Genomic DNA, 7,492 nt, shown 5'->3' with positions numbered 1-7,492 from the left:
AACTCAAATTGTGTATAATGTAATAATTTAAGTAGAATAGATTCTAATAATATAATGATCCAGTGTGTTGCACTACTTCACTGCTTCACTGCTCTATGCCGTCTGGAAATAAATGCTCAGACTGCTTACTGCCCTGGGCTTGTACCAATAAATTACAGGAGCACATCTATATATCACTGCGTTGAAGCAGGAGACACACAATCACTGCAAACACATCCTAAATACAGTGTTCCAGCACCTTTGACCTCATCCAGAACGTATCATTTCTTGAAAGGGATTGCTGTCAGAATGCACATCTGAATCCCAAACAGAATCTCTAGTAAAATACGATCATTTGTGAAACAGGTAAATGACCGTCTCAGGGGCCCATTCCTCATTCTCAAGACACATCTATGCAGTACGTACACCATGCATTGAGCAATAGGGATTAAAGACACCACAGGTAAGGTTAGAAGTCATTCTGACTATATTCTAAAATATTGGACTCATATTCTTATGATGGCAGTCACTTATGATAGTGACAGAGACGCTGTGTTGCAAAAGGGCGCTGTCTTTAGGATGAAATGTAAAACAGAGGTCACAGCGAGCTGAAAAATACGTTTTGAAAAGTGTGCTTTTCCTGCCCCAGAAGTTAAATGGGGGTGACCAAAGTTGCCCAAACGTGTTTATTTCTGCTGAAAAACCCGTTTTGACAACTTCTGCACAGTGGGGTTAAGGGCTGACTCAGTGGGCTCTAATGAGCCAGGCAGTTACATTGGGATTCCAAGGTTTGAAAAAACACGTTTATTTCGAGCTGAAAAACAAGTTTTGAAAAGTGTGCTTTTCCTGCCCCAGAAGTTAATTGGGGGTGACCAAAGTTGCCCAAACATGTTTATTTCTCTGTCACTATGCTGGGGCATTGGGACCCGCACAGACCTCAGGGTGAATGCCCCCCCGCCGGCACCATTAACACCGCTTCCAGCTGGAAGCTTTGTTTTTCCCTGTAGCTCACCCTTATCCGGGTACTGACCTGGCTCACACCTGCTTAGCTTCAGTGGGTTTTCAGTTGCGAGTTGCAAGGGGATGCAAGTGATGGAGCCGCTCGCTGCAAAAGCCGCTGTATTGGCCGGGAATCGAACCCGAGCCTCCCGCATGGCAGGCGAGAATTCTACCACTGAACCACCAATGCTCAGTGCCTGGGCCTTCAAAAAAGACGCTTTTTTGGTGCTCTGTGCAAAACGCGTCGACATCTGCAAAATGCCATTCGCGGACACTGAAGAACTTATTTCCAAGGCAGCGGGTACAAGCGATTGGGCGTTTTAAAACCACCAGGAACAGCAAAGAGGCGCGCTTCTTTGCTTCTGCCGAAACACACCGACTGAAGGCGGACAACGTAGTCGGCAGGATTGGAACTTGTGCTGGGAGACCCCAATGGATTTCTAGTCCATCGCCTTAACCACTCAGCCACGACTACAGCAAGCCCCACCGCCGCTGCGTTCTTGCTACAATCTTACCTGGATCGCGAGGCGCCGGCGGAAGCCTATTTCAAAGTCGTTCTCCCTTTCAAAAAAACATTTCCAAAATACAAGCCTTGCAGACAGACACGCCCCAGAGAACTTAAGGGTGGCTTCATGTCGGAATGATAAAGTCTCCCCGTCCGGACATGAAAATGCCACTTTGTTACACACAAAAAAAGAATCAACAACAGAGAAATGCCCACAAGCATTTGAAAAGCCGCACCACGTCGCACTTGAAATAGCTCTTACATTAGTGGTAGACGCAGGAATCGCCTTTTTATTTACGCTCTTACCAACGCGATGGAAAGCAAAACAAAGCAAAGCAGAGCAAAACAAAACGAACAAACGAAAACCCTCACGTCCCGCACTTGCATATAACGCCGTTACGAGCCCAAGCGGTATTGTACGTCATCCTAGCACTGCACCCCGGGGCGTACGGTATATGGGAACGAGCACACGCCACGAATCGTCTCGAATCACTCCCTACAGCTGTAAGGCACCTTGAAGCGTGCACCCCCAACATTCTTCTTTGCGCATCTGTGAAAGGTAAACTCTTGAGCAAACTCAGAACCAGCTCTAAGGAAACTAATCCGATTAGACGTTACTTTGACTCATCTTTTTAAGCTCAGTGCTGGATTGCTCAAACTCCAGCTAGGGTTAGGGTTAGCATTCCCACGCTACTTAGACACTTTGTTTACGCTCAGTGCTGGATTTTGGGAACTTCAGGACGAGTGGGAATTTTCTCCTATCTGTCAATTCTGTATTGTTTTGGAGACTCTTGGCTGCCTATGTTGTACAGTGCAGCGTGAAGGAAACATTTTCCAAAACTGTCAGCTCAAAAGTTGTAAGAAAACCTCTCCAGCTGCTTTAACTCTTCATTTTCGTCATTTAATGTGACACTCGATGTATAACTGGAGCCTCACATATGCAAATGGTGAGGCTCCAGTTCGACACCCAGTTCGACACCACTTTACAGTATATGACAAAAGCATGGCAGACTGTGCCGGACCGGCAGATAACTTCCACTTATTTTCACCATATTAAACATTGAAAATCCTCCCACTTGCATTTGTGACACTTGATTTTGGCTCCACCTAAGACACTCTTAAATCTTCAAACACTTTTCTCTTCTCCTGCAACACTCTTGTCTGTCGGCACTATGTGGCAGCGTTGCATGACAACCCCTCTCACCACGGAAAGGAACCTAACAGCTTCGGTAAGAGAGGAGAAAAGGACCTGGCCCATACGAGGCTCAAACCCATGACCTTGGCGTTATTAGCACCACGCTCTAACCAACTGAGCTAACCAGCCTCATAACGGTGCTCCTCTCTGTGCTGCAAGAAATCGAACTCAGGGAATTTCTTTTGTCCTCCTTTGAATAGAAAGCCGTGTAATTCAGTGTACGGGCTTTCTCGCGCAGTTTCATGGTTCTTGTAACCCAAATCCTACACTGGCCTGAAGTGCCCCCCCATTTCACAGCATTTTTCAGCTGATTTAAAATGTACCTAAAGGAGAAGCATTATTGAAGACCATCAATTACCAAGAGCTTTTGTCAAAGGTTTTGGTGGTCATTTTGAATGACCACAGAGCGCTGTGACCTCGGTTTTACATCTCATCCAAAAGACAGCGCCCTTTTACAACACAGCATCTCCGTCACTATACTGGGGCATTGGGACCCACACAGACCTCAGGGTGAGCGCCCCCCCGCCGGCACCATTAACACCGCTTCCAGCTGGAAGGTTTGTTTTTCCCTGTAGCTCACCCTCATCCGGGTACTGACCTGGCTCACACCTGCTTAGCTTCAGTGGGTTTTCAGTTGCGAGTTGCAAGGGGATGCAAGTGATGGAGACGCTCGCTGCAAAAGCCACTGCATTGGCCGGGAATCGAACCCGAGCCTCCCGCGTGGCAGGCGAGAATTCTACCACTGAACCACCAATGCTCAGTGCCTGGGCCTTCAAAAAAGACGCTTTTTTGGTGCTCTGTGCAAAACGCGTCGACATCTGCTTCCAGCTGCAAAATGCCATTCGCGGACGCTGAAGAACTTATTTCCAAGGCAGCGGGTACAAGCGATTGGGCGTTTTAAAACCACCAGGAACACCAAACAGGCGCGCTTCTTTGCTTGCGCCGAAACACAAAGACAGGAGGTGGACAACGTAGTCGGCAGGATTCGAACCTCTTTCTGTCTATTATATACTAAATATTCTCGTCTGTCTCTTGTTTGTATAGAACTGAATGTCCCTGACAATGTACTGTTAGTTTTAATTGAAGAACGGCATTTGTGTTCAAATATATCAGACAAGTTTACGTAACTGCTCATGCGACACTCAGTTGTAATTAGTCAAGAAATAAAGTCGAACAACAGCTGCGGGTTTGATTCTGAACGTATCAGATTGCAGCACCTTTTACTTCAATTGACAAATGATAGAGATTCGAAGAGAGATCCTTCAGACCAGCAAGCAAACCCACGGCTATTTCGGTTTTATATCTAGGCAACGTTGGTGTCTGCAATAGCATACATGAAAGCGTGATGCAATTTCTGTGGCTACATTTGTTGCACGTCATGCACAGTAAGAGTGTTTCTAACACCAAATAAAAAGTCAACAATTAGCGATCACGCCTTCTCCTCAGTTAACCCACTGAAACCCTTGCTGTTAACAGTTCTTTAATGCGTGCTTTACGAGCACCTACATATTGTGTCGGTTCTTTCAGTTTTATTCTTTAGGTTTTCAAAGGCATAAGTAGAACACCAGAGGTGCGAACGCAAGATGTGTGGTTATCTGAAGAACTCATTTCCATGGCAGCGGGGCCAAGCAATTCAGCGTTTTTATAGTACCAGGAAAGGAGAAGCAGCACTTTGCCGCGCAGGCACAAGGAGACGTGCGGCAGATGCCGTAGTCGGCAGGATTCGAACCTGCGCGGGGAGTCCCCAATGGATTTCGAGTCCATCGCCTTAACCACTCGGCCACGACTACAGCGAGTTCGCCATCGCCGCATTCCTCCTTTAATCTAACACGGCGTGCGACGTGGCTGCGGAAACCTTTTCAAAGTCGCTCTCCGTTAAAAAAAATAAATACCTTTGACAAAATACGTGCCGGCAGACAGACACGCCTCAGAGGGTTTAAGGCTGGCTTCACGTTCAAATGATAAAGTCTCCCCGTCCGGATGTCAAAATGCAGCTGAAAAGTATTGCATGTTCATGTGTATTGCATGTGAAAGTATTGCATAATTGTGTCTGAAAATGAGCAATGGGCACCTGAGAGACTCATTTGCCTGTTTCACAAATGATCATATTTGACTAGAGATTCTGTTTGGGATTCAGTTGTGCATTCTGACAGCAATCCCTTTCAAAAAATGATACATTCTGGATGAGGTCAAAGGTGCAGGAACACTGTATTTAGGATGTGTTTGCACTTATTCTGTGTCTCTAGCTTCAACACAGTGATATATATATATATGCTCAGTGATTTTTTGGTACATGCCCAGGGCAATAATCATTATGAGGATTTATTTCCAGATGTGCTAGGGGTAGTGTTGTGAAATACTTCAACACACTGGATTGCAGGTTTAGACCCCCTGCACTCTTACTCCTTAAAAACCTGAAGCGTCTGGCGTCTCGCCGACGTCGAAAACCCCCCTCAGGCTGTACTCGTACTCGGCTAACTGCTGTGGAACCCTGCGTGAGCAGCCGCTGCGCCACGGTGACGGCTGGCGACCCACGGATGCCCCACTATCGGCCGGCTCCAGCCCCGGCTGGTCCTCTAGAGCCTCCCCACACGGCTCCTCCTCCCGGGTCGGTAGGGGGCCAGGCGGTCTCGGTGCAGGACCACCACTCTCCCCCGTGTTTGCAACCGGACATGGTAGCAGACCTCGCCCACCACCCAGAGTACCTCAGCGGGCCCCTCCCATGACGGCGCCAGCTTAGGGCTGAGGCATTTGCGGCGGCACGGGTTGTACACCCAAACCGAGTCCCCGGGCTGGAAGGCAGGCCCCCTGCAGCGCAGGTCGTAGTGCCGCTTCTACCGGACAACCGCCTGTGTCAAGTGGGTCCGTGCAAAGCTGTGCACCTGCTGCATCCGCTGCCGCAGGTCCCACTCGTAGTCCGGTCCAGCCAGCGGTGCCGACCCGTCTCCGGGCAGCGGGCCGGAGACCAGGTCCACCGGGGTTCACATTTCCCGGCCCAGCATGAGCGAGGCCGGGGTGCACCCGGTGGATTCCTGGACCGCGGTCCGATACGCCCAGAGCGCAAGGGGGAGGTGGCGGTCCCAGTCCCGTTGGTGCCGGGACACCAGGGTGGCCAGCTGGGTGGTGAGGGTACGATTAAACCGCTCCACCAACCCGTTGCTCTGGGGATGCAGCGGTGTGGTCCGCGTCTTGTGATCCCCAGGCGCTGGCACACTCTGGCGAAGACCTGGGACTCGACGTTACACCCCTGGTCACTATGTAACTCCTCCGGCACCCCCAGCCTGGCAAACATCCCCTCCAGCAGTGCATCGGCCACCATGGGGGCACTCTAGTCCGGTAGGGCGAAGGCCTCCAGCCACTTCATAAAATAATCCATGGCCACCAAGACGTAGAGGTTCCCGGCCTCGGTGCGCGGAAACGGGCCCAAAACGTCCACCCACACCCGCTCCATAGGAGCCCCCGCCTGGTGTTGTTGGAGGGGGGCCCGAGACCGCTCGGGGGGACCCTTCTGCGCCACGCACACTGCACACGTTCGGCAGTACCGCTCCACGTCCCGGTGGCAAAGACCCCAATAAAAATGGCCTCGGAGGCGCTGCAGGGTATTTTTACCGCCGAAGTGCCCCACGCCCGGCTGGCCATGCACTGCTCGGAGCACCGCCCCGCGGAGCGACCAAGGCAACATCAGCTGCCACCGTACCTCGCCACTGGAGGGTACCCGCCACCCCCGGCACAGCTCCCCGTCCTTTACCTCCAAGGCCTCCCACAGGATGCACAGGGCCTTGACAGACTTTGGGTGTGGGGCGAGCTTCTCTCGCTTAGGCCGCACTCCAGCTACCACTCCCAGCATGCCCAGCGGTACTACGAGTGCCTGGGGGCGCTTCCTCCTCACCACCAGTCGAGGGCGTTACAATACATAGAATATGCATGTAAAACGAACAGATCTTATCGAGAGGGTTATCAGAATACAAAAGGTATATATTCAGTCAGTTACAAAGTGTTACACATATCAAGAGGACATACGTTCAGTATATCATTCATTTAGACCATTTCATAAATGAACCTGGTTATAACTTCTACATTAGATACTGAAAACAAGTACATAACTCTTAGGAATTAAATTGATATCAACTGGTTGGGATAACAATTGAATTCTCGAGCAGTAATGCAGTGAAGTTGAATACTCATCCAATCTCTGGGGATTCAGATCTCCTGCGGGCACAAAGAAACAGTTGCAGGCTTGTTGTTGTCCAATCCACGCTCTCTGTCTAGGTGCCAGGCTGTGCTGTGCGGGTTGCGACGGTGCGCTGCTGATGCTCACTGACCGGCTAGTTAGTGTTGGCTTTAACTAGCAAAGTTTGTGCACAGGAGAAAAGATGACTGTGGGTCCCAGCAAGTCAAGAAGAAGACCGGTTCGTTCCTGATGAAGAGCTAGTTCTGAATAGTGATTCAACTGTCCACAGTTCCGACCTGTTCACGAGGCCTGCTGCTGGTGCTAACCTCGGGTGGATCCTCTGGTTATTCTCTGGCAACCTCCGCTCTAGACCCTTAGAACAAAGGAAAGTTCTGGCACTCGGACACACTGGCCGTTCCGTGGTTGTCCGGGCTGAGTCTCAGGATGGTCAGGAGGCGCGCTGTGAGAATGTCCTGCCCTTGAGAGCCTTCTGCTCCTGGGCTGTCCTGCCCTGGAATTCTCCTTTGAATTCCCTTTAGAAAACTCCACAGAATTCTCTACTGAATTCCCACTGAATCTCTCAGGCTCTCTGTGTTGCCTGTTTTTACCTGGAGGAACTTCAGCTCGTTGATTGGCTGAAAGT

The 7,492-nt window shown here is 50.1% G+C and overlaps 3 non-coding genes across 3 annotated transcripts; all 3 read right to left on the bottom strand.

Moving 5' to 3' along the window:
• Window positions 1–1,097: 1,097 nt before the first annotated feature.
• Window positions 1,098–1,168, bottom strand: trnag-gcc (transfer RNA glycine (anticodon GCC)). Its single transcript has one exon. It is a non-coding gene; the product is annotated as a tRNA-Gly (tRNA).
• Window positions 1,169–3,364: 2,196 nt separating this feature from the next.
• On the bottom strand, window positions 3,365–3,435 carry trnag-gcc (transfer RNA glycine (anticodon GCC)). The gene has a single exon. It is a non-coding gene; the product is annotated as a tRNA-Gly (tRNA).
• A 951-nt stretch (window positions 3,436–4,386) lies between these two features.
• Window positions 4,387–4,468, bottom strand: trnas-cga (transfer RNA serine (anticodon CGA)). The gene has a single exon. It is a non-coding gene; the product is annotated as a tRNA-Ser (tRNA).
• Between the last annotated feature and the right edge of the window lie 3,024 nt (window positions 4,469–7,492).

Source organism: Lepisosteus oculatus, unplaced genomic scaffold (assembly GCF_040954835.1).
Source record: "Lepisosteus oculatus isolate fLepOcu1 unplaced genomic scaffold, fLepOcu1.hap2 HAP2_SCAFFOLD_40, whole genome shotgun sequence".
NCBI classification, from domain to species: Eukaryota; Metazoa; Chordata; class Actinopteri; order Semionotiformes; family Lepisosteidae; genus Lepisosteus; species Lepisosteus oculatus.
The sequence above is the reverse complement of the archived record's forward strand: the minus strand, read 5'-3'. Positions and strand labels throughout refer to the sequence as shown.